The following is a 27,352-nucleotide window of genomic DNA, read 5'->3' as shown; positions in this document are numbered from 1 at the left end:
AGCACTTCTGCCTGGCAGCACTAGGATCGCTGGTTCAAATCCCAATAATGGCACTCTCTGCCTGGAGTTTTCATGTTCACCCTGTACCTGTATGGGTTGCCTCCCACACTCCAAAGACATGCTGGTAGGTCAATTGGATGGAACCTGTCTAAAATTGTCCCTAGTGAATGTAAAAATGTGCATTAGGGACCTTGTTGGAAGATGGAGATGCACAGTGATGTAGTGGTTAGCACTTCTGCCTGGCAACATCAGGGTCGCTGGCTCAAATCCCACTCTCTGCCTGGAGTTTGCATGTTCACCCTGTACCTGTATGGGTTTCCTCCCATGCTCCAAAGATATGCTGCTAGGTTAATTGGATGCAAATTGGCTCTAGTGTATGTAAAAATGTGAGTTACGGATCTTAGATTGTAAGCTCCTAGAGGGCAGGGACTCATGTGACTGTACAATATGCACTATATTACCAAAAGTATTGGGACGCCTACCTTTACATGCACATGAACTTTATTGGCATCCCAGTCTTAGTCCGTAGGGTTCAATATCAAGTTGGCCCACCCTTTGCAGCTATAACAGCTTTAACTCTTCTGGGAAGGCTGTCCACAAGGTTTAGGAGTGTGTCTATGGGAATTTTTGACCATTCTTCCCAGAGCACATTTGTGAGGTCAGGCACTGATGCGTGGATGATAAGGCCTGGCTCCCAGTCTTCACTCTAATTCATCCCAAAGGTGTTATAAATGGTGAAACACGCTCCTAAACTTTGGAGACAGCCTTCTGAGAAGAGTTGAAGCTGTTATAGCTGCAAAGGGTAGGCCAACTCAGTAGTGAACCCTACGGACTAAGATTGGGATGCCATTAAAGTTCATATGCGTGTAAAGGCAGTCAGCCCAATACTTTTGGTAATATAGTGTATATGTAAAGCCCTGCATGAATTGATGGTGCTATATAAGTACCTGTAATAAATAAATATACTTTCAGACAGCATAGCCAAGTTATTGAGCTCCAATGCAGATAAGCGTTGGCCTGCAACTTTCACTACTCTTATTAGATGATGAAAGAGGAGCAACACACCAATCTGCTAAGAAGCTTGGCATGAACAATCACATTATAGTTAAAGGGGTTGGGATTAATAAAGTCTTGGAAGCCAATTGTGCTGGAATGGGCAAGGCCATAACTTTATTAGATTAAACTGCACATGTTCTCTCAAAACCTCAAGCAACTTTAAAGGCTAAGTCCACTTTTAAGACCATATTACATGTTTAGGGCACCAAGTGAACCCCTCAACCCCTAAAAATTGGCATGGTTGTGCAGGCCTCTACCCCATAGTCATATTATTCATTCACAGAGATCTCTTAATGAATATTCTACAAGTCCTGCCTCCCACCATGACAAACACAGTTGTTGTTCTCAATAAAATCCAAGTACAGTGTCTTGAAAAAGTATTCATACCCCGTGAAATTTTCCACATTTTGTCACGTTGCAACCAAAAATGTGAATTTATTTTATTGGGATTTTATGTGATAGACCAACACAAAGTGACACATAATTGTGAAGTGAAAGGATCAATTTTTTTTATAAATAAATATGTTAAAAGTGTGGCGTGCATTTTTATTCAGCCCCCCTTTACTCTGATACCCCTAGATAAAATATAGTTGAACCAATTGCCTTCAAAAGTCACCTAATTAGTAAAAAGAGTCCACCTGTGTGTAATTTAATCTCATTATAAATACTGCTGTTCTGTGAAGGTTTGTTAGAGAATCTAATGCCGGCCATACACGGTTCGAATTTCGAAATAATTTTCTTTCGAAAATTGTATCTAAGAATTTTCGTATGAATTTCGCATCATTAGTGGGCTGCAGCAACAGCCAATTTTCGTGCGGAAATAAAATTTGAGGAATCCGACATTGAAATTTTTAGAAAAACGAACGATTTTCTAATCAATGATGGGAGAATCGTGCGAGAAACGTAATAAGAAAAGAAAATGTACGGATATAAAAGAAAATTTACGGAGAGAAAAGAAAATTTACGGAGAGAAAAGAAGATTCCCAGCCAAGAAAATTCTTTTCTGTAGCAACATGAGGTGAAATTGAAGGCTTGGTCGGCCGAATTTCGAAAATCAATGGTGGCATCATCGGATCACAAAAAAAAAGAATTTTCTGATTTTGAAAAGAAAATTCATTCGAAATTCGACCGTGTATGGCCTGCATTAGTGAGAAAATCGCATCATGAAGACCAAGGAACACACCAGACAGGTCAGGGATAAAGTTTTGGAGAAGGTTAAACCAGGGTTAGATTATAAAAAATAAAAAAAACAAGCTTTGAACATCTAACGGAGCACTGCTCAATCCATCTTTCGAAAATGGAAAGAGTATGGCACAACTGCAAACCTACCAAAACATGACCGTCCACTTAAGCTGACAGGCAGGGCAAGGAGAGCATTCATCAGAGAAGCAGCCAGAGGCCCATGGTAAGTCTGGAGGAGCTGCAGAGATCCTCAGCTCAGGTGGGAGAAACTATTAGTCGTGCTCTCCACAAATCTGCCCTTCATGGAAGAGTGGCAAGAAGAAAGCCATTGTTGAATGAAAGCAATAAGAAGTCCTGTTTGCAGTTCGCTAGAAGCCATGCGGGGGACACAGCAAACATGGGGAAGAAGGTGCTCTGGTCAGATGAGACCAAAATTGAACTTTTTGGCCTAAAAGCAGATCACCCTGAACACACCATCCCCACTGGGAAACATGGTGGTGGCAGCATCATGTTGTGGGTTTGCTTTTCTTCAGAGGGAACAGCTAAGCTGGTCAGAGTTAATAGAACAATGGATGGAGCCAAATACAGGGCAATCTTAGAAGAAAACCTGTTAGAGTCTGCAAAATACTTGAGACTGGGGTGGAGGTTCACCTTCCAGCAGGATAGCAACCATAAAAATACAGCCAGAGCTACAATGGTATGGTTTAGCTCAAAGCATATTCATGTGTTAGAATGGCCAGGTCAAAGTTCAGACCTAAAGCCAATTGAGAATCTGTGGCAAGACTTGAAAACTGCTGCTCTCCATCCAATCTGACAGAGCTTGATCTATTTTTCAAAGAAGAATGGGCAAAAATGTCCCTCTCTAGATCTGCAAAGCTAGTAGAGACATCCCCAAAAAGTTTTGCAGCTGTTATTGCAGCAAAAGTAGCTTCTAAGTAATGACTCATTTTCCTTCCACTTCAAAATGATGTGTCACTTTGTGTTTGTCTATCACACAAAATCCCAATAAAATACATTTGTAGTCAGAGTCTTCACCTGGAAATGTGATAACCCTAACTACCAAGACCTGAGGTGTGGCGTGGCCTAGCTGGTCAGTATGCCTAAAAGAGGGCCCTGAATGAATGTGTATTAAATGGAAATGAAATATTGAATGTATAGGGGAACGGGTGGGAAGGAACTGATAGAGGAGTAAGAGGGATATATAGCCTTCAGACTCGTCCTACAAAATCAGGCTAAGCCAGCTAAGCCTTCCAACTTATGCTTTTGCCTGTAACATGACAAAATGTGGAAAATTTCAAGGGGTATGAATACTTTTTCAAGACACTGTATATTAATTGTGATGCTCATAGTCCATTGACGCTTCCTCCAGCCCTCCAAACTGAAAGCCGGTACCTTGGTACAGACAGGAAGCTGAAGGAAGAACCTGAAGAAGCCTTTTTACTATTTTTAGAAAAAGGTGGACATTAGAATTTGAGCAAAACACCAACCCCTCAAGATTGTACTTTGGCAATTCGGGTGTGTGGCCCCTGACCACCAATCTGAAAGAAGAATTCTCTTCTTTTTTTTTTACACTATTCAGTTTCCAGTGAAATAAAGTACATGTAATACTTTGTCCCCATCTTCCTAGGTGCCCTAAAACCTGGCTATAGTGTTGGACAAGGCAAGGTTAAGTAGGTATTGGACAAGGCAAGGTTAAGTAGGTCCCCATCTCACATGCTCAAATACTAAGGCCAATTTAGACAGAAGTCAAACAACACAACACACTCCAAAGCATGTCTTTGGAGTGTGTGAGGATGCCAGAGTACACAGGGGAAACCCACGCAAGCACAGGGAGAGCATGCAAACTCCATGCAGCTCATGTCTTGACCAAGATTCGAATTGAGGACTTAAGAGTGCTAAAAAAAAAAAATGATAATAAACACATCCTAAAGAGTAAAACTACATAATTTATTAGCTAGAAATAAGCAGAATACAAAAAGGCATCCTAAATATCCCCTACAAATAGACCAAAGGGAAGTCCCGTCAACCAGGGGCTAACCTCCGAATGGTCTATATCCTCCCCAAAGGAAAAAAACACTAAAACAGATGTAGTGGCCATAACCTGTTACAGGGCGGCCTTGACTGAATGGGCTTAGCGGTTACCTTCTCCTGGCCTGCTCTTCCGCGTCTAGGGGTTCCCAGGGTTGATACCCAACTACTTGTACACTGACACAGATAAAGTCCTTTCAAAAGGTTTTATTTTGCAGAAGAACTTTCCCAAAACACAGTCTCTTAGGGAACAGAGGGCACGGGTGAAGAACTCAGGTACCTTGAACTATAGGTTTAACAAGTCTTTATTTCCACCCAGAGAGTAGCCACTCGCAGCTGGGCACTTCAAGGCTGAACAGACCTCTAACCAGAGATCATGGCAGTCAGCACATTGACTCAAAACTTGAACAATCAACTGAAGATGAACAGGAACCTTTTTCCAACCATACCTGGAACATTTCCTGCTTCCTTTGGGGTACTGGAAAAGTGTGAACTCATCAATTTCCTTCCCAACTCAGTAACCAGGCACTTCTCAGGATGCCACTTGTCGGCCCTCCTCCGAAGAGTCCTCCCCCGGTCACTTCCACGAGCTGCGGTGTCCCTCCAAGCCGAGAGCACACCTGGACACTTTGAATCCTCCCTCAGTTACAGTGCCTCGGACCAGCAGGTTCCGAGACTCGGGAACAGACGGACCCCTACCCCAGACCAGACGGGTCTATCAGGGGCCACTGACAGGAACCTGATGCGGGATGTCAAACACCCCGTGACAGGGACCCCTCACGGGGCTACCCCGGTCCTGGAACCAGAACAGACCACACGGATCTCACGAATAACTTAGGAACCCCGAACACGTGACCCACACCTGTTTAAGTACCCCCTCCCAGACTCCTCGGCAGGCCCGGCACTCCCGCTGATTGGCTCCGAGAGGGCCATACCCAAACATCCAACCAGGCCTGGTTCTGCCTGGTCATGTGCACCTCACCGTTCACATGACCAGGCAGAACTTCAAACATGGCCTGGCCAGACTGGTGTTAAGGCCTATCCTACACAATTAACCCTCAGTACCGTAGGGTCCTGAGGCAAAAACTAAATTTACAATGCTTGTGACATTTGATCCCAAATATCATCCGCTACACAGATGATAAAAAAATCCTATTCCACAATAAAAATAAGAAAATGCAGTCCGTAGATCCCTCCCTCAATAAAGAGCACTCACAAAAAGGCAACTGTTATTAACCCAAGTCACCTAAAACGAGAACTCAACTGTGAAATTTCCTGAAGAGGACAGTATGATTCTAAAATATAGAAATGTTTCTGTTCCATTCGGAATGACCCTTTTATGGCAACATCTAAGCCCTTGTACACACGGTCGGAGAATCCGTCGGAATGTGTCCTATCGGACCGTGTCGTCGGATAATCCGACTGTGTGTGGTATGCTTCAGACTGATTCCGTCGGAATATCCGCCGGACCCAATTTTCCAACATGTTGGAAATATTTCCCGACCAACTGGGCCGGTCGGACATACTCCGATCATGTGTAGCGAATTTTGATCGAACCAAGTGCCACGCATGCTCAGATCAAATTCCTACATCAAAGCTATTGGCTACTAGCCTGAATGTAGTCCCATCATAACGAAATTACGTCATCACGTTCTGAAAGATCGGATTTTTCGACAACTTAGTCCGACCGTGTGTATGCAACAGTTTCGGACAAGATCCGACGGACAAAATCCGACGGAGAAAATCCGACGCATTTGGTTGTCGAATTCTCTGACCGTGTGTACAGGGGCTAAGAATGGTGCACAGAATGTATCCCAACAGTCAAAGGTCAGTCTAGGGCATCAAAAAAGTCATAAAGAGGAATAACAACATAAAAAGTTGTATAAAAATTCGGATAACAGTCAATTAAGGAAATATACCATATTCCTCTCAATGTTTCCATATATCTTCCAGCATGTTACTTCCTGCTATTTTTATCCTGCACAGTAAAGAGTGCTAACCACTGAGCCACTGTGCTGCACCACGGATTCAATGACCTTTGGCCATGAGTGGTTCAAAACGGCACGTCTATACGTTGCCACACACTTCCGGAACGTTTACTAATACTTTTCTCCTTGCAGATAATTCTTCAGCTTGTATACCTTTTCCGGCGGAGGCATTATTTCAACAGTAACAGATTCATTTAAAAGCAATTTATTTGCACCGCGGAAAAGGCAATCAAAAGTAATTACAAAATGCAGACATCCTCGAAAGGGTTATCTGGTTCCTAGAAACCGTCTCTAGCAAGGTCACTTCATCATAGCCGAGCTCATTAAAACGAGAAAGCAAGAAGGTGATGTAGTGTCCTGACCTCAGATGATGCAAGAGGGCTTCAACTCTTTCCATTAATATCCCCCTACCCTGGGCTGAGAATATGACTTAGAACTACAAGGATTTGTGGCTGACACTCGATAGAAACAGCTCTCAAATTTTGACAAATCCTATCTTGAGCCGGGAAGAGAAACAGATATTGATCCTAAGTGTACCTAATTCATCTCTGCTCTTGTAATCCCACCAGAAAATGCCTTTAGCGTCCGGAGGGCGTTCAATATTTTTCCCATCTTGAAAAATAAACAGCATTTTGTTGTCAGGTGTCAGTGGACGGCAAGTAAACACCGAGCCGGCTTCTTCGTGTGGTCCAACAAAAGAAATGCTCAAGGATTTGATTACCTTAATTAAAAAATACTAAGTCATGTTGATTCATGTCACTGTCAGCTTGTATTTACGAAAAAAAAGAGAGGCTTTTTAAAATTATAGCGGTGAAACTTGTTGAGTAAACAAAACCGTTCAAAGTTGTCTTTGGTTTTCCGCAATAAGGGCCATCTAGCCAAAATCCTTTATTTAATAATTGTTTTGGAAAGTATAGAGTGCCACATCCAAACTTCTAACCCAAGCAACTCGACTTGAAAAATTGATTTTGATTCAAATACTTTTTTATTAGTTTAACCACTTGCTTACCGGGCACTTAAACTCCCCTCCTGCCCAGACCAATTTTCAGCTTTCAGCGCTGATGCACTTTGAATGACAATTGCGCGGTCATACAACACTGTACCCAAATGAATTTTTTTTATTTTTTTTCCCACAAATAGAGCTTTCTTTTGGTGGTATTTATTTACAGCCGGGAGTTTTATTTTTTGCTAAACAAAAACGAAAAAAATGCAAAATAAAAAAAACATTGTTTCTTAGTTTGTTATAAAATTTTGCAAACAGGTCATTTTTCTCCTTCATTGAAATGCGCTGATGAGGTGGCACTGGTAGGCACTGATAGGCTGCACTGGTGAGCACTGATAGGCTGCACTGGTGGGCACTGATAGGCACAGTTAAGGCGGCACTAATAGGCACAGATAAGGTGGCACCAATAGACACAGATAAGGCAGTACTGATGGGCACAGATAAGGCGGCACTGATGGGCACAGATAAGATGGCACTGATGGGTGGCACGGATGGGTGGCACTAAGGGGCACTGATAGGTACCACTGATAGATGGGACTGATGGGCACTGATAGGTGGCACTGATAGGTGGCTCTGATAGGTGGCACTGTTGGGCACTAATGGGCGGCACTGATGTGCACTGGTAGATGACACTGATGGGCATGGATATGTGGCACTGGGGTGCAGTACTGTTGTTGAGGCAGATTTTGGGCACTGATGGGTGGCACTATGAGCACTGATGGGTGGCACTATGGGCACTGATGGGTGGCACTTTTTTATTGATTAGGTGGCACTGGCAGGGGGCAGGTGGGCACTGATAAGCTGGCTGTGATCGAGACTGATGTCCCAATCACGGCCGCCAGTGATCAGCTTTTTTTTTTTCTCCTCGCGCTGTCAGCGCGAGGAGGAAAAATAGCCGATTACCGTCTCTGTTTTGTCACATGATCAGCTGTCATTGGCTGACAGCTGATCACGTGGTAAGGGGTCGGGATCAGGGGGCACGCAGGCCGCTCGCGCACGGGACGACGTGGTACAAACATAAAAAAAAGAAAAAAAAAAGACATACACAGTTTTGTAAGTAATGAAAATGAATTACTGGTGTTAACAAAATCATGGGCATAGGTGTGTGCAGCCCATTGCATTAGAGCAGAGTCTATAACTGGTGGCTCCTCCAGCTGTTGAAAAACTACAAGTCCCATGAGGCATTGCAAGGCTGACAGTTAAGAGCAAGACTCCCAAAGGCAATGGCATGATGGGACTTGTAGTTTCGCAACATCTGGAGGGCCACCAGTTTGAGACCCCTGCATTAGGGAATGCACCCCCAAGCTCAAACACACATATACACACACACATACACATATACACAATCATATACTATATTACCAAATATATTGGGCCACCTGCCTTTACACGTAGATGAACTTTAATGGCATCCCAGTCTTAGTCCGTAGTGTTCAGTATTGAGTTGGCCCACCCTTTGCAGCTCTAACAGCTTCAACTCTTCTAGGAAGGTCATCCACAAGGTTTAGTAGTGTGTGTATGGGAATGTTTTACCATTCTTCCAGAAGTGCATTTGTGAGGTTGGCACTGATGTTGGACGAGAAGGCCTGGCTCGCAGATTCCGCTCTAATTCATCCCAAAGATGTTCTATTGGGTTGAGGTCAGGACTTTGTGTAGGCCAGTCAAGTTCCTCCACCCCAAACTCGCAAACTCGCTCACCCATGTCTTTATGGACCTTGCTTTGTGCACTGGTCTAAACAAAATTTGGTGGAGGGGGGATTATGGTGTGGGGTTGTTTTTCAGGGGTTGGGCTTGGCCCCTTAGTTCCTCAGGGTGAGGTTAGGACTCGCTTATCTATGTCTTTATAGACATTGCTTTGTGCAACCTGGCCTGTCCTGTAAGCGCTACATAGAGAAGAGGGAGAAGAGCAAAAGTTTTTAAATCCAAATCATTTGCCCCAGTCTGAGGTTCAGAGTGCTCTGGAGCACATTTTCATCAAGGATGTCTCTGTACATTGCTGTATTCATCTTTCCCTCAATTCTGACTAGTCTCGCAGTTCCTGCTGCTGAAAAACATCCCCACGTGGCACTTTAACCATTACTGTATCCACAGGATCACTCTGTGATTTGATACAGTTAATCAATTGATTCAGGCCAAAGAGTTCAAAATGTGTTTAATCAGAGCAGAGAATTTTGTTTCTTATGGTCTGAAAGTCCTTCAGGTGCCTTTTGGAAAACTCCAGTCAGGCTTTCATGAGCCTTTTACTGAGGAGCGGCTTCCGTCTGGCCACTCTAAAATGCAGGCCTGATTGGTGGAGTTCTGCAGAGATGGTTGTTCTTCTAGAAGGTTCTCCTCTCTCCACAGAGATACGCTGGAGCTCTGTCAAAGTGACCATCGGGTTCCTGGTCACCTCTCTGACTAAGGCTCCTCCCCCCGATCGTTCAGTTTGGCCAGGCCAGGCAGCCCGCTCTAGGAACAGTCCTGGTGGTTCCATTTCTTTCATTGATGGATGATGGAGGCCACTGTGCTCATTGGGACCTTCAGTGCTGCAGAGTTTTTTTTCTGCACCCTTCCCCAGATCTGTGCCTGGATACAATCCTGTCTCTGAGGTCTACAGATAATTTCTTGGACTTCAAGGATCGATTTGTGCTCTGACATGCACTGTTAACTGTGATACCTTATATAGAGAGGTGTGTGCCTTTCCAAATCATGTCCAATCAACTGAATTTACCACAGGTGGTCTCCAATCAAGTTATAGAAACATCTTAAAGCGGGAGTCCGCCGGGAGTCCGTGTTTTTTTTTTTTTTAAAAGCCAGCAGCTACAAATACTGCAGCTGCTGACTTTTAAAATAGTGACACTTACCTGTCCAGCGCGCCCGCGATGTCGGCACCCGAAGCCGATCTCTCGATCGTCATTCGGGTGCTGCCGCCGCCATCTTGGGTATGGGAATCAGGAAGTGGAGCTGCGCAATAAGGATGGACCCGCTGAGCAAGCGGGTCCATCCTTATTGCGCAGAAGTCGCGCTGTGCAATAAGGATGGACCCGCTGCCTCTGGGATCTTTGTGTTTCCCAGCAGGCATCGGGGGACTTTCGGAAAGGGGCGTAATCTACGCCCCTTTCCGCAGAGAGCCATCCCGGAAGTGGGTGCAGATACCTGTACTGTACAGGTATTTGCACCCCCCTCCCCCCTGAAAGGTGCCAATTGTGGTGCCGGAGGGGGGGAGGATTCCAATGAGCGGAAGGTCCACTTTAGGGTGGACCTCCGCTTTAAGGATTATCAGTGGAAACAGGAGGCAAAGGAGGTGAATTCTTCTGTACATGTGATTTTTCCTTTTTTATTTTGAATAAATTTGCAAAGATTTCAAACAAACTTCTTTCACGTTGTCATTATGGGGTGTTGCTTGTAAAATTTTGAGGAAAATAATGAATTTAATCCACTTTGGAATAATGCTGTAACATAAAAAAATGTGGAAAAAGTGAAACGCTGTGAATACTTTCTGGATGCACTGTAATGTTCATTCTTGGTGATAATGATAGACAGGACAAATAGAGAGGGTGATCCTTCCTAATGGAGGGTGCAGACCACAACAACAACTTGACAGGTGTTCCAGCCCCCCTCTACTCTATCCAAAAACAAAAGAAAAAATTGCCTTTAGTTACAGCGCCTTGAAAAAGTATTCATACCCCTTGAAATGTTCCACATTTTGTCATCTTACAACCAAAAATGTAAATGTATTTTATTGGGATTTTATGTGATAGACCAACACAAAGTGGCACATATATATGAAGAGGAAGGAAAATGATAAATGGTTTTCAAATTTTTTATAAATGAAATATGTGAAATGTGTGGGGTATATTTGTATTCAGCCCCCCGGAGTCAATACTTTTGTAGAACCTCCTTTCACTACAATTACAGCTGCAAGTCTTTTTGGGGAGGTCTCTACCAGCTTTGCACATCTAGAGAGGGACATTTTTGCCCATTCTTCTTTGCAAAATATCTCAAGCTCTGTCAGATTGGATGAAGAGCGTCTGTGAACAACAATTTTCAAGTCTTGCCAAAGATTCTCAATTGGATTTAGGTCTAGACTTTGACTGGGCCATTCTAACACATGAATATGCTTTGATCTAAACCATTCCATTGTAGCTCTGGCTGTATGTTTCGGGTCGTTGTCCTGCTGGAAGGTGAACCTCCGCCCCGGTCTCAAGTCTTTTGCAGACTCTAACAGGTTTTCTTCTAAGATTGCCCTGTATTTGGCTGCATCCATCTTCCCATCAACTCTGACCAGCTTCCCTGTCCCTGCTGAAGAAAAGCATCCCCACAGCATAATGTTGCCACCACTATGTTTCACAATGGGGATGGTGTGTTCAGGGTGATGTGCAGTGTTAGTTTTCCATTACACATAGCGTTTTGTTTCTAGGCCAAAAAGTTAAATTTTGGTCTCATCTGACCAGAGCACCTTCTGCCACATGTTTGCTGTGTCCCTCACATGGCTTCTTGCAAACTGCAATTGGGACTTCTTATGGCTTTCTTTCAACAATGGCTTTCTTCTTGCCACTCTTCCATGAAGGCCAAATTTGTGGAGAGCAAATAGTTGTCCTGTGGACAGATTCTCCCACCTGAGCTGTGGATCTCTGCAGCTCCTCCAGAGTTACCATGGGCCTCTTGGCTGCTTCTCTGATTAACGCTCTCCTTGCCCGGCCGGTCAGTTTAGGTGGACGGCCATGTCTTGGTAGGTTTGCAGTGGTGCCATACTCTTTCCATGTTCAGATGATGGATTGAACAGAGCTCCATGACATGTTAAAAGCTTGGGATATTTTTTGTATAACCGAACCCTACTTTAAACTTCTCCACACCATTGGAGAACCCTGACCTTTCTGGTGTGTTCCTTGGCCTGCATGATGCTGTTTGTTCACTAAGGTTCTCTAACAAACCTCTGAGAGCTTCACAGAACTGCTGTATTTATATTGAGATTAAATTACACACAGGTGAACTCTATTTACTAATTAGGTGAATTCTGAAGGCAATTGGTTCCACTAGATTCTAGTTAGGGGTATCAGAGTAAAGGAGGCAGAATACAAATGCATGCCGCACTTTTCACGTGTTTATTTGTAAAACATTTTGAAAACCATTTATCATTTTCCTTCCACTTCACAATTACGTGCCGCTTTGTGTTGGTCTATCACATAAAATCCCAATAAATTTCATTTACGTTTTTGGCTGTAACATGACAAAATTGTGCAAAATTTTAAGGGGTATGAATACTTTTTCAAAGCACTGTGTATTTGACGTGTTCCACTTTATCATGCTCCAAATGTCATTCCCCTGCATACATACACGCAGTAAACCATACTTGGTTTAATCCATTAGCCAGTGCTCAAATGGTTATAATACTGTTATGGGATTTTAGGACTTGAGCTCCATTTTTTTTATAATGAATACTAATGTAAACATTTGCTGTAATGATGACTACATACATTATTCCTAATATGATTTCAAATGCATTCCACAATCTAAATCTTATTGCCTTGGTCCTTTTATGTTCGCTGAATCTTATTCTCAATAAAAATGGACATTAGCTCAGGGACTTTTTTAATTGTCTCAAGCCGAAAACAGCATTAGATAAGGGAAAAAAAATGCCGAAATAACCAAGAAATTCAATTTGTCAGCACAAGAGAAAGACATCATTTGTTAGGGTTAAACAGCAGACTAGATCTGATGCTTTCAATATGGCTGTCAGGCCGGATTAGGGATACTATTCTAGGCCTTGATAAGCTATACAAGGGCTACCTAATCCTTTGGATACTTTGGGGTTGATTTACTAAAGAAATAAAGCATGTTAGCAAAGTTCCCTTCAATCATATGTTATGATGCTATAATATGCTAAAATCATTTGTTTTGGGGTTTTTTTGTTCTTGTTTTTTAAAGGCTTGTTGTTCTTTTTTGTTTATAACAAAAATGTTATACTTACCTGCTCTGTGCACTTGGTTTTGCACAAAGCAGCCTGGACCCTCCTCTTCTTGGGTCCCCCGCAGGTGCTCCCGGCCCCTTTATCCTGCCCAGTTCCCCACAGCAAGCTACTTGCTGTGGGGGCACTGAACCAAGCCACTGCTCTGTGTGCCCCTTTCTCTCCACATTGGATCACTGGCAATGATCAGGGCCGGTGCTACCACTAGGAAAACTAGGCAGCCGCCAAGGGCGCACTGCTGCCTAGGGCACCAGGCCACTAGTGTTCCTACTCTCTTCTCTCTGCAGCAAGCAGCTAAGTCTCAGCATCAGCAGGCAGCCACTGCTCCATTCGCACATAGTATCAGAGGCGCAGCAGCGGCGGAGGACTGTGTCTGTGTGCCGTCTCCCGAGCGAATGGAAGAAAGCAAACATTCATTGATGGGCACTGGTAGGCTGCATTGTTGTGCACTGGTAGGCTGCATTGATAGGTGTTGGTAGGCTGTATTGATGGGCACTGGTAGGCTGCATTGTTAGGCGCTGGTAGGCTGCATTAATAGGTGCTGGTAGGCTGCATTATTGTGCACTGGTAGGCTGCATTGATAGGTGCTGGTAGGCTGCATTGATATACACTGGTAGGCTGCGTTGATGGGCACTGGTAGGCCGCATTTATGGGCACTGGTAGGCTGCATTGTTGCGTGCTGGTAGGCTGCATTGATAGGTGCTGGTAGGCTACATTGATGGACACTGGTAGGCTGCATTGTTGGGCGATGGTAGGCTGCATTGATAGGTGCTGGTAGGCTGCATTGATGGGCACTGGTAGGCTGCATTATTGCGTGCTGGTAGGCTACATTGATAGGTGCTGGTAGGCTACATTGATGGACACTGGTAGGCTGCATTGATGGGCACTGGTAGGCTGCATTGATGGGCACTGGTAGGTTGCATTGATAGGCACTGGTAGGCTGCATTGTTGGGCGCTGGTAGGCTGCATTGATAGGTGCTGGCAGGCTGCGTTGATGGGCACTGGTAGGCTGCATTGTTGGGTGCTGGTAGGCTGCATTGATAGGTGCTGGTCGGCTGCATTGATGAACACTGGCAGGCTGCATTGATGGGCACTGGTAGGCTGCATTTGATGGGCGCTGGTGAGGCTGCATTAATGGACGCTGCTGAGGCTGAATTTGATGAGCGCTGGTAAGGCAGCATTTGAAGGGGACTTCATTAGAAAGGTGGGGTATACATGGGCAGGGCAAAGGAGGTGGAGTTTGGGGTAGAGCCAAGGGGGAGGCGGCAAAATTAGGTTTCGCCTAGGGTGTCAAAAATCCTTGCATCAGCCCTGCTGCCAATGAGCAGTAAGAGTCCCCAGAGAGTCAAGGTTGTCCTGCACATCGCTGGATGGTGATGGGGCTCAGGTAAGTTTGGGGGGGGGGGCTGCTACACAGAAGATTTTTTACCTTCATGCATTCTATGCTTTGAGCCATTACAGCCACTTTATCTTCCATTTTAAAATGATCGAGTATTTAACCTCCTAAAATGGAGGGCATCTTCCATCACTGACTTTCACCTGTAGGTAAGCCTATAATAAGGCTTCCTATAGGTAGTGTACATATTTCCTAAACGTGCACAGTTTAGGAGACATTTACTGTACATGCAGCCAGTGATATCACTGGCGCATGTGCTCTGAAGGAACAGTCGCCAGTGCCATTCCTTCAGAGCCACATGCCGTGACCAACAGCTCTTGCGCGCATCCATCCAGCTCTCACATCTCTCACATGCAGCGCTAAATATATATATATATAAAAAAAATGACAGTACAGTATATAATAATGACAATAAAACTTACACTGAAATATAAAAATAGTCCACCAAGTGAAAAAATGGTGTGAATATAAATGTAAAATGATATCCACCAAATTAAAAAATGATGAATAATGGTGAATAATACAATTCAAAAAGTCCTGGTATCAGTGAATAATATCAGAAAAATAAACGTCTAAAAAGCATCGATAAGGTAAAGCCCCATACACACTATCAGTTTTTCTGCTGAATTTTTCCTTCAGATTTACCAAAACCATATAATAGGAGGTCAAACCTTAGGCGTTTCAATTTGTATGCAATCAGGCAGGCCCTTGCACTACATGGTTTTGGTAAATCTGAAGTAAAAACTCAGCAGAAAAACTGATAGTGTGTATGGGGCTTAAGTGACATCAAATGTGAAGAGACAAGGTGAGGAGAAGCTTGTAGTAGACACCACCGCCAATTGCAATGAAGGCTTACCGGAAGTAATGGACTTAAAGGGGCTTATACCTCTTAAGTTAAACAGGCTTTAGCCATAAACACGTATATGGAAAACCATCAGAACTCCTGGACAGATCTTTGGATTGTGTTGATTAACATCAAATCCACAGCGTACAGGCACATGAGGCTCAAAATGGATGGAGGGAAAGCCAGAGGATATTCTTTGCTCACACGTTGAAACCAAAAATCAAAGAAAGGTTCCACATAGTGTGATAGCGTTTAAAAATTGCATTTATTTTAAAAATAACAATGGAACACTCACATTTAAGAAGTGCATACAAAGCTCATAGAAGGACATGAAGAGGCGCATGAATGTGGCAGAGGTCGACCTAACGCGTTTCGTCTGCTTAAACGTCATCTGGGGTATATGCGTATATGTGGCCACTCGGTGGGTGGGCCTGAACGCTGAGCAGCTGCATATATGCATCCCTGTGTAAACAACTTACCATGCTGAGAGAGCACTCCCTGCATGCTCTCAGCGTGGTAGCCAACAGGGATCAGTAAGCTCCCGATGCATACTTGTGATCGAGAGATTTCCAATCATGTGACTGCTGTGACAGCCAATCACAGCGGTCACATGACAGGAATGCCCGCCTCCTTAATGACCAGGCAATTTTTTAGCGATACAGCACTGCGTTGCTTTAAGTGACAATTGTGCGGTTCCCATGGAGAGCTTTCTTTTGGTGCTATTTGATCACCTTTGCGGTTTATATTTTCTGCGGTATAAACAGAAAAAAGACCGGCAATTTGGAAATAAAAAAACTTTCTGCTACAGAATACATCCAATTCATCAATTTAGGACAATATGTATTCTGCTACATATTTTTAGTAAAAAAATTCCAACAAATATATTATATATTTATAATTAATATAACTAATATATAGTATATTGATTGGTTTGCGCAAAAGTTATCACGTCTACAAACTATGGGATACTTTTATGGCATTTTTTTTTTTACTAGTAATGGCGGTGATAAATGATTTTTAGCGGGACTATGACACTGTAGAAAAAAAAACGGACACTTTTTTGTGACATATTTTATTTTGGACCAGTGTCATTATTACAGTGATCATTGCTAAAAATATGCACTGTTACTGTACTAATGACACTGATAGGAAAGGGGTTAACATAAGGGATGATCAAAGGATTAAATGTGTCCCTAGGGGGATGCTTGCTAACTGTGTGTGGGATTTGCTCTGACTGGGTGAAGACAGAGATCCGTGTTCCTGTTTAGCAGGAACACAACATCTCTATCTTCTCCCTTGTCACAACGGTGATCTGCCTTGTTTACATAGGCAGACTGCCGTTCTGCCACTCTCGGGAATGATTGCGGGTTCACCGGACCACCTGATTGGCTCCCCCTCTGTCCAATCAGTGCGCGATTGCGTCTCCGGCAGAGTGCACATGCCCCATAGTAGCTATTGCACAAAATGACATACAGATACGCCATTTTGCACAATAGAGCCGACCTGCTGCAGTACATGTACATAAGGCCGTCAGCAAGTGGTTAAAGCATATACAGTATACTCACACCAATGCATACTAACAAACATAACAAATAGGCAAAATTGAACAATTCATTAAAACAATTTTTTTTTTATTAACCACTTCAGCCCCGGAAGGATTTACCCCCTTCCTGACCAGAGCACTTTTTTGCGATTCGGCACTGCGTCGCTTTAACTGACAATTGCGCGGCATTAACCTTAAACAAAATTGATGTCCTTTTTTCCCACAAATAAAGCTTTATTTTGGTGGTATTTGATTACCCCTGTGGTTTTTATTTTTTGCGTTATAAACAAAAAGAGAGCACCAATTTTGAAAATAAAAATAAAAAATTACTTTTTGATATAATAAATATCCCTAAAAAATATATAAAAATTATATATTTATATATAATATATATATATATATATATATATATATATATATATATATATATATAATTATATACATTTATATAAAAAAACAAATTTTTCCTCAGTTTAGGATGATATGTATTCTTCTACATATTTTTGGTAAAAAAAAAAATCACAATAAGCGTATATTGATTGGTTTGCGCAAAAGTTATAGCTTCTAAAAAATAGGGGATAGATTTATGGCATTTTTAATATTATTTTTTTTGTTTTATTAGATTTTTATTGGGTCTGCGACATTGCGGCGGACACATCGGACACTTTTGACACCATTTTGGGACCATTGTCTATTATACAGCGATCAGTGCTATAAAAATGCACTGATTACTGTGTAAATGACACTGGCAAGGAATGGGTTAAACACTAGGGGGTGACCAAGGGGTTAAGTGTGTCCTAGGGAGTGATTCTAACTGTGGGGGGGGGTGGCCTCACTACAACATGAGAGAGATCACTGATTCCGATGACTGGGAGCAGTAGATCTCTGTCATGTTGCTAGGCAGAACAGGGAAATGCCTTGTTTGCATCTCCCCGTTCTGCCACTCTATGATCACAGGACACCGGGGGACATCGAGTCCGCGGGACCCGTGGGCACGGTCACGCAGTAAATGGCGCACGCGCAGCCACTAGCATACAAATTAAAGGGGACGTACCTGTACGCCCATTTTCCCACCACTGCCATTGTGACGACGTATATCGGCGTGAGGTGGTCGGCAAGTGGTTAAACTTGCCTACATATCCATTGCATTCTGATGGTACTAGTAATTTGTCAAGATCCCCACCATTGTTTTGCATATGAACAACATGATCTAGGACAATGATATTTGAAGATAAATGACATCACAGTACATGCAGGTAATGAAGTCAGTAGAAGGTTGTTTTAAAGCTTTTTTTTATTATTTAAAAATATGTAAAAAAGTAGTTAATTATCTACTAAGGCTGCTCCAGCCTTAGGCCTCTTTCACACTAACGTCCCGTTCAGGTCCGCCTGTCAGTTTTTCAGGCGGACCTGAACGGGTGCTCCATAGAGCTCTATGGAGCGTCGGATGTCAGCGGTGACAAGTCCGCTGACATCCGACCCGCTCCGATCCGAAAAAGTGTGACGGAGGAAAAAGCTATTTTTCCATCCGTCTGCGGATCGGATCGGGTGACGACGGGCACTGCGGTCCGTCGTCATCCGATCTCCCATAGGGGAGAGCGGCGCTGTGACAGGTCCGTCCCTGCGCAGTGTGCAGAGACAGACCTGTCATCTCCCTGCTCAGCGGGGATCGGCGGAGTGATCCCCGCTGAGCAAACGGATATCCACGGGGCGGATCAGAACTGATCCGCCCCGTGTGAAAGGACCCTTAAGGTTACCCTAGATATAAGGCCTTGTTATCACGCTGAAAGTAAGAGGAAATTCCAAACAAAAATAAAAAATAAATATTTTTTTAAATTATTTTTTCCTTTCTCCAAAAGCTGAAAAAAAAAAAAAATTGGCTGCAGTTTTATTTTAAAATCAGATTTCTTTCCCTCCGAAGTCTCAGCAGAAAAGTCAAGCCCCTGTTAACATACAAAGGAAATGTTCAAGGCTTTGAAATTGTGCTAATAAAGTTCAATAAAGCCAATTTTATTCTCATTTTCATTTGCAGGCAAATAGGAAATAAAATGAATATGGTGTACCTATATCTACAAGTTTATGACTTTTTTTTTTTTTTTTTTTACTATTTTTCCTAGTGTTCCTGTCTAATCTCTACTTAAATATACACTTCTCCAGATGTCTATATAGAATATTTGGACTATAATATGGCAAAGACTTAATAATCAAAAGTCCTGAGCTTGCAAATGCCTCCTAATTTTAATAACTTCTTGTTGTAATTACAAAGTCTTTGAGTGAAATGATTTAATTAGAAAGTAATCAAGATGTGTCTACTGTTAATTGAAAGAATTATAAAAGATCTAGCATTATAATAAATTTCTCTAGTAACGAGATTACATTTTTCCATAATTATTTTTACAAAATGATACTGATGAAAAAAAAAATAATAAAAAAAAAGTTTTATGCTTATGGCAACATTCCGCTACTTTACTGTTTGTTTATGCAACAAAGCAATTTTTGTTAGAGAGGAAAGCATTCGACACTTACCTTTGGCAAAAATGAAACACATAATTATTATTTTTTTTAAAAGGAGCATTCAGTTATACAGGAAACTGTTGCATTTTAAAGTGTTTGTAAAACCTTCAATTTTTTTTGTTTAAATAAAAATAACAAACATGCCAATACTTACCTGCTATGTGTAATTTTTTTTGCGCAGAGCAGCCCCAATCTTCTTCTTCTAGGGTCCCACGCCGGTGCTCCAGGCCCCTCCTCTTCATCGGGTGCTCACTCTTGAGTCCAGCTGCCTGCATCCATGGACACAGACAGCAAGACTCAGCCCCCGTCTCCGTGTCAGAGGATTTAATTGACAGCAGTGGGAGCCAATGGCTCCTGCTGCTATCAGTCTGTACAATGAGGAGAGAGACAGCGGCTAGAGCGGCTGCACATTGCTGGTTCGGATCGGGGTTAGGTAAAACAAAAAAGGGGGCGGTCTGGGGGGCGGCTGCAGCACAGAAGGTTTTTCATCTTAATGCATAGAATGCACTAAGGTGAAAAAACGTGAGGCTTTACAACCACTTGAAGTATATATGAATTTAAATTGAGTAGGGAGGGGTAAAGACCCCTGTATATTCTTTTTTTTTCTCTTGCTGTATGTATTCCATTGGGGGCATTTGTCTTCACTTCCTGTACTGTCTGGGGAATCGGGGATCTGTCCTCAGAGATTGTTCCTAGTTCCCCAGTCATTGTCAAGTTCCTGTTTTTAGATTCTATATTCTGTTGCCTAGTTTGTTGGCTTCTACTTTCTGTTTGGCTCTAACTGCTTCAGATCCGCGCCATGCCCCGAATGGCAGCTACAACGCAGACATACTTTGCCGGGAGTACGTTTATTGACATCCTCTCATGCCCGAGCAGCCTGTGCGCCCCCTGCAGGGAGTACGTGGCACGCTCTGTCATCAATGAATCTATGAGACTCGGCTGATTACAGATCGGAGTATCCCGACCACTTACAACGTGATCAGCTTCAGCCAATGACGTCTGATCATGTGATGTAAACACAGCGCTAATCGGCTATTTTTTCTCCTTGCGCTGACAGCTAAGGAGAAAAAAAGAAGCCGATCATCGGCGGCTCTTAGAGGGACATTGGTCCCGATCAAGGAGAGCTCTCGTCAGCTCCTCTGTGCCCATCTGTGCCACCTGCCAGTGCCACCTACCAGTGCACAACAGTGCCACCTACCAGTGTCCACCAGCGCCACCTTCCAGTGCCCACAATGCCACCCATCGGTGCCCACAGTGCCACCCATCAGTGCCCATAGTATGACCTATCGCTGCCCACAGTGCTACCTATCACTGCCCACAGTGTCACCTATCAGTGCCACCAGTCAGTGCCTCATCAACAGTGCTGCCTATCAGTGTCACCTACCAGTGCCCATCAGTGCCAGATATCCATGCCCATCAGTGCCATACATCAGTGGTACCTATAGGTAACACCTATCAGTGCCCATCAGTGCCACCCATCAGGGCCCATCAGTGTCATCTTGTGAGTGGATATTAGTGCCGCCTTATCTGTGCCCATCAGTCCTGCCTTATCTGTCCCTCTCTGTGCTGTCTTAACTGTGACTATCAGTGCCACCTTATTTGTGCCTATCAGTGCTTACTAGTGCAGCCTATCAGTGCCCACCATTGCCGCTTCATCAGTGCATATCAATGAGGAGAAAAATTACCTGTTTGCAAAATTGTATAACAAACTATGAAACATGATTTTTTTTTTTTTCAAAATGTTCCATCTTTTTTTGTTGTTTAGCAAAAAATAAAAACCCTGTGATGTCGGCACCCCAGCCGATGTTTCCATTGTCTCTCGTATGCTGTCGCCACCATAGCCTGTAAGCGTTGCGGCTTCACAGTCAGTTCCCTACTGCGCACGCGCAAAGCACACTGCGCTCTCTAACTGGCTCAGTAGTGTTGGAAGGAGCGGGATCGGGGCCAAACTTCTCCCGGACCTTGCTGTGGGGAGGCTCAGTGGAAGTGGGGATGGATACCTGTATAAAACAGATACCCCCACCGGGGAGGAGACAGATAAGCGGAGCTTCCACTTTTGGGTGGAACCCCCTTTAAGGAGAGTAATTAGTCCTTCTTTTTCAAATCTTTTATTTATTAAAGGGGCAAAGATACACGGAATACAACATCCTTAATTAACATAAGAGAAAAATAGATACAATGGTGTAGGGTCAGTCGAACTACAGAACATGACATAGATAGGGTATCAAACTACATCTGATTCATCACGTATGCCTATCCAAGACAAGTAGTGTTTCCAAGTTGGAGAAACGTAATAATTGCAGTCAACCCCTTCCCCTGCTGGGACAGAGAGCATCTTACTTCTAAAGGTCCTGGACGGTTCTGCGGATCTCGCCCTTATTTTCAAATACAATAGAGGAACAGAACAGTGTGGGCCCACGGTAGAAACCCGTAGATCCCCATGGATCCAGACATATAGAAATTGAGAGAAAGGACAAAGAAAGGAAGATGAAGGGGGGGGGGAAGGAGATGAGAGAGCGGGGAAGGGAGGTGTGTGGATAAGGGGAGGGGAAGAAGGAGAATTGTGGCGCATGGAGGCAGCGCACATAATTATTCCTTCTAATCCATAATTTGAGACTATAGAATGATGTTTTATAGATGGGACAGTAGTTGGGTCTGAGTAGTTTGGCAAGAGAATTTGGGCAGGGCTGACAACATGCAGGCTACAAAAATCCTTCCAAAATAAAAAATAAGAAAATGTCCATGTATTGCAGAAATGTACTTAATTCATATTTTTTTAATTATTCCCAGACATAACCTAGTCAGAAAACTAAGTCCTGTTAGATCACTTCATGCTGGCCCCTTTTGCAGGTATACTGTAGCAACGTAAAACATTAAACATAAGTAAAATCATAAACATAAATTTAAAATCCTGTAATACACTGTCTCCCCCTGCTCTGCACATGCTCAGTTGCTCTCTATTTTTTGGCACTGTGCTGAAAATGTAGAGGCCGATCTGCTGACAGCCTAAAGATTTATTGCTGCTCTGGGGCTCTACTCTTCAGCAAAATGGCAGCCTCCAGCAAGAAGAAAATATAATCAATGCTGGAGGCAATTTACAGCATCCACCATTTTGTTAGCGTGATTATTAATGTGTAATGTATGTTGTTTGCTAAGAACATCATTTTTGTATCAAGTTTTAAAGGTAAAGTTCTACTTTAATATATCAACTTTGCTATATTTAACAAGTCAAATGTGACAAATAATAGACATTCCTTGTTAGAGTTTACATGGACTTATTGTTGGATATTATATTACAGTAATATATCTACAAACCTGTATTGCTATTACTCTGTTCAAAAAATTGATATATGGACCATGTTTGCATTTATTTTAATAAGTAATTGTAAGTATCTGATTTGTCTTCACACAAAAAGCAATCATTTAACCTTAATATTGTAATATGGTAATCTATGAACAGTATATGGATTTATAAAGAGATTTATTTATAAGCTATAGACACAGTAGAGCTTCTCATGCAGGTTCCAGACCCAGAAAATGATCATCCTTTTTCAGTGTAGCTACCACCTCATTCTTTGGTGGCAAATAGCTCATTAGCTTTGGCCCAGCTTCTAATGGGGCATTGAACCTCTAGAACACTGTTGAATTCGGCAGATGCACAAACAGCCCGATTTTTAGCTGTGGAATTTTAATGATGACTTCTCAACATGGAGCACAATATCTTTTTAAGCAGATCAAGCACATTGCAACAACAGAAACAACCTTACCAAACTTTGGTAGTTACATCTGTTTTTCCAACTCAAGTATCTCTTTCAATATCATAAAGCATTGAGGTTTCCTAGGAGAACAAGGTCCTTGACCCATATTCCCACCTAGAACATTGAGGTTCCCCGAGCAATCAAATGTGGGGCCTGCATACCCGAGACGATGTCATATATGACGAAACGGACGTAGGGTGGTCTCGACGTGTTGACGCTATCACGTGACTTTTGGGTGCTCGTTTTGCCAGCCGGCATTTAACGCTGTTTGAATTTTTCTGTTTGTGAGTATGTTTTTTATGACTTAATAAAAGGTTTTATTTACGGATTTACGCTATGGGAGTTTCTATCTATATTTTATGAATGATCCCATCGTGTGGAAAGATGAGATGCTGTCCTGGTGTGGTGATCCTCTGAGATTCCTGATTATACATGCCTATTTTTTTGGGGATTTGGTAAGCGCGCATTCTTGCTATCAATCAGCACAGTGGTGGTGAAGGAAGTTTATGCTCTACACTGAGTCTACACTGAGTCTATTTTGGAGATATATTTCCACCTGACGGACTGCTGCACTTACTTTTTTATTTATTTTGTGTATGTTTATCAGGCACGTGTGTCTGTATCTCTAAAGAAATTGTTGTTTGCACATTTTTTCTGAGCACTTTATAAATTATTTGGGTGCATGTAATTGTTCACATACTTAGTTTATCATGTTTTTCAAGGAATTTTTAATAATTATATGAATTTATTTATGCTTATTTCAATGAATCTCTTTTTTATTTATTTATCTGTTTGAATATAATTGTTTATATTGTGTATGAATTTATTTGCACTGGATCTTAATTGTCTAGAGTGTGTATACACTAGTTGTGTTTATACATCACATTTATTTTTGTTTTTATTCGTTTTTTTAGTCTTATTAGATGATAGTTGAGTTTCACTGGGGTTTGATATATGGGAGAGCGCGGTTGTAAAAATTTTGTTCTAAATGTGGGGCCTAGTTACCTTGTTTTGTCCTCCAGAACTTTGGTAGATAGACCTCCATCACCCGCCAACGTGTTTCCTTACTCTTGATTGGAAAAAAAACCTCCTCAAATACAGAACAGAACCTTTGTTGCTCTCTACCATGACAAGCATGGAGCCAAATTAAGTAAACACCCCTTACATGCTGTGTACCTTACTACGTTTAAAAGTAAAATAAATGCATATGACTGAATAGAGTGCATTCAGATGTACACATTTCCAAGTGCATTTTTTTTAAGACTTCCATCTTCTACGGAAAAGAACTAAAACCAGACTTTGCTCACCCATCCCTAGTGAATTCAAGCCATCTGCTAACCTTATGAATTAGGCCGTATGTCAGGAAATATGAGTACAGTTTCTTGGAATTGGGCTGTTTTTTGTCAGTTTTATGATGGGCTTTTGTCTTCCTCCATGCCAGCTGCTAATTAGAAGCCATCAAAGGAGCATCATATTAAAAATGCAGTTTTTCTTGCATGAGGAACCAGAAAGTGGATGCCTGCCATCGTGTTCCTCTTGCCACACAAGAGAAGACCGACGTTTCTATGTGTAGAACAAATCAAGCAAATTAAACATTGTGTCTTCTTTCGGAATGTTTTCATTTAAACTGATATACAGGCATCAATCATAGGGAATGTCTTGGCAAAAAAGAAAGGAAAAAAAATGTTGTTGGAACTAGGCGTATGCCTGGTGGAGGCTTGTCTCTATGCCAGATTGTAATCCCATTTAAAATTGTTTGTAATTTTTTTTTTTTTTTAGGGATTAAAGCATGTCTAGGCAGGAACAAGACAAAATGAGCAGTTTTGGAAGGTTGTGATAGGAAATACAATTACAAAAAAAAAAAGAAAAAAAAAAAGCTTGAACAACTTTGCCTTGGTTTATTAAATTCATTCATATAGTGACAAAAACCTCCTGCAAAGCGTTTAGAACAGTCCCTGCCACTAAATGATTTTACAGATTCATGTCCTTCCTAGAGAGGAGTAAATCAATCCATCAGAACTGATACCCATGCCATGTTGGGCAAAGTAGTCTGGTCTGCTTGGTTTCGGTATCGGGGACCTGTTTGCTAGCAACATTTCCTCTGGGAAAGTGTGGCCTTCTAGTATGTGGTTAAAGAGTTTTACTAAATGTGGGATCAACCGCCCTGAATTTTTTTTACAATATGTGGAAGTGAATCCGTCCTGACCTGGGGCTCTAGAGGGCTTCAGGGGGGCAATCATTACCCATATTTCCTCTGCGCTGCAGGGGGCATTCAGGGCCTTGGTTTGTTCTTCAGTTAGTGAAGGGAGGGACAGACAGTCCAACCACGATTTAGTTGAGGGGCCAGGCAGGGAGGAAGGGGTTGCTAATAGGTCCTGGAAAAATTTGGAAAATATCTTAAGCACCTCTGTGGGGTGATTGACCATCTTCCCCCTATTATTTCTAAGTTTATAGGAGTGTAGAGGTTGGATGGTGGAATTTAGTTTTCTGGCAAACATTGCTGAAGCCGAGTTGCTATGTAATAAGAACTTAGCTTTCGACCATCTCAGTGTCTTTTCCGTTTGCTCAGAGAGAATTGTGTCTAACTCAGTTCTCTTGGTAATAATCTGTCTGAGGGTGTCGGGGGAGTGGGACTGGCTGTGAATATGATATAGTTTAGTCAGCTCATGGGAGACTCTGGTAATATCTTCTATTTTCAGTTTTTTCCTAGCCGTGGCTAGAGCTATCAGATATCCCTGAATAACCGCTTTATGGGCCGCTCACAACATGGTGGGTGAAATGTCCCGTGTGTTATTTGTGCAGAAATATTCATCTAGTCGGTCAGTGACTTTAGCAACCAGGTCAGGGTCTGAAAAGAGAGAGTCATTAAGGCGCCAGGAAGCATTTACAGGTGAGATGCCTATGTGTACGATAGAGAACATTACCATGTGGTGGTCCGACCATGAGCATGGATGTATGCTTGCTGCGGTCGAGTTGGCCAATAGAACTGGGGTGCTGAAGATATAGTCCAGCCTTGAATAGCTGTCATGGGTGTGTGAGTAAAAGGTGTAGTCTCAAGCACCTACTTTGTGGGCTCGCCAAGTCTATGCCCTTGTACACACGGTCGGACATTCCGACAACAAAATCCGTCAGATTTTGTCCGATGGATTTTGTCCGATGGATTTTGTCCGATGGATTTTGTCCGAAACTGGTGTTGCATACACACGGTCGGACAAAGTTGTTGGAAAATCCGATCATTCGTAACGTGATGACGTAATTTAGTTACGATGGGACTACGTTCAGGCTAGTAGCCAATAGCTTTGATCTCGGAATTTGATCTGAGCATGCGTGGCACTTTGTCCGATCAGGATTCTCTACAAACAGTCGGACAAAGCCTGATCGGATCATGTTGTCGGAAAATTTTATAGCCAAGCGGAAACAGTCTGATGGAGTCCACACACGGTCGGATTATCTGACAACGCAGTCCGTTCGGAAATTTTCCATCGGAATGTCCGACCATGTGTACAAGAGCTATCAGTTGGTGGGAGCTGAGCAAACAGGGGTGGGTTTTTGGAAAAGCATTAGCATTACTTACAACTCGGCTTCTGTCTAGTCTTGAATGAGCCACCAAATTGAAATCTCCTCCAATCACTAGGTGTGGGGAAATGTACCTGTCCAGAACTTGAAAAAAGGAAGCAAAAAAAAGGCCTGTGAGACATTAGGGACGTAAACATTCGCAATGGTAATCGCTTTGCCACAAATTGAGCCCTGTATTATCAGAAACCTACTTGAGGGGTCCCTATACACACAATTCCACTGTGAGACAGGAGAAAAACGAAGGAGCATAAACCGAATGGTAGACTGTGGGCCTTCTCCTCCTCATGATTAGCATAAAAACCTCCCCACAATCATAATATTTTATGTCAGAGCAAAAAAAAAAAAACAGTAATAATAAAAAAATGTAAATGTGGAAAGACGAAGGGTATAAAAACTGGTAAAGAAAAAGGGAACAAACATGGAAACTATGTTCGAATGGCATCGGAGGGAAATAAGAACCGGAAAAAACATTATTTCTCCCCGACTAACAGAGAACAACCTTCTTGGAGGACTATAA

This window comes from Lithobates pipiens, unplaced genomic scaffold (genome assembly GCF_037356315.1).
Source record: "Lithobates pipiens isolate NorthernLeopardFrog02 unplaced genomic scaffold, aLitPip1_a1.2 Scaffold_3, whole genome shotgun sequence".
NCBI lineage: Eukaryota > Metazoa > Chordata > Amphibia > Anura > Ranidae > Lithobates > Lithobates pipiens.
Note: the sequence above shows the minus strand (reverse complement) of the source record.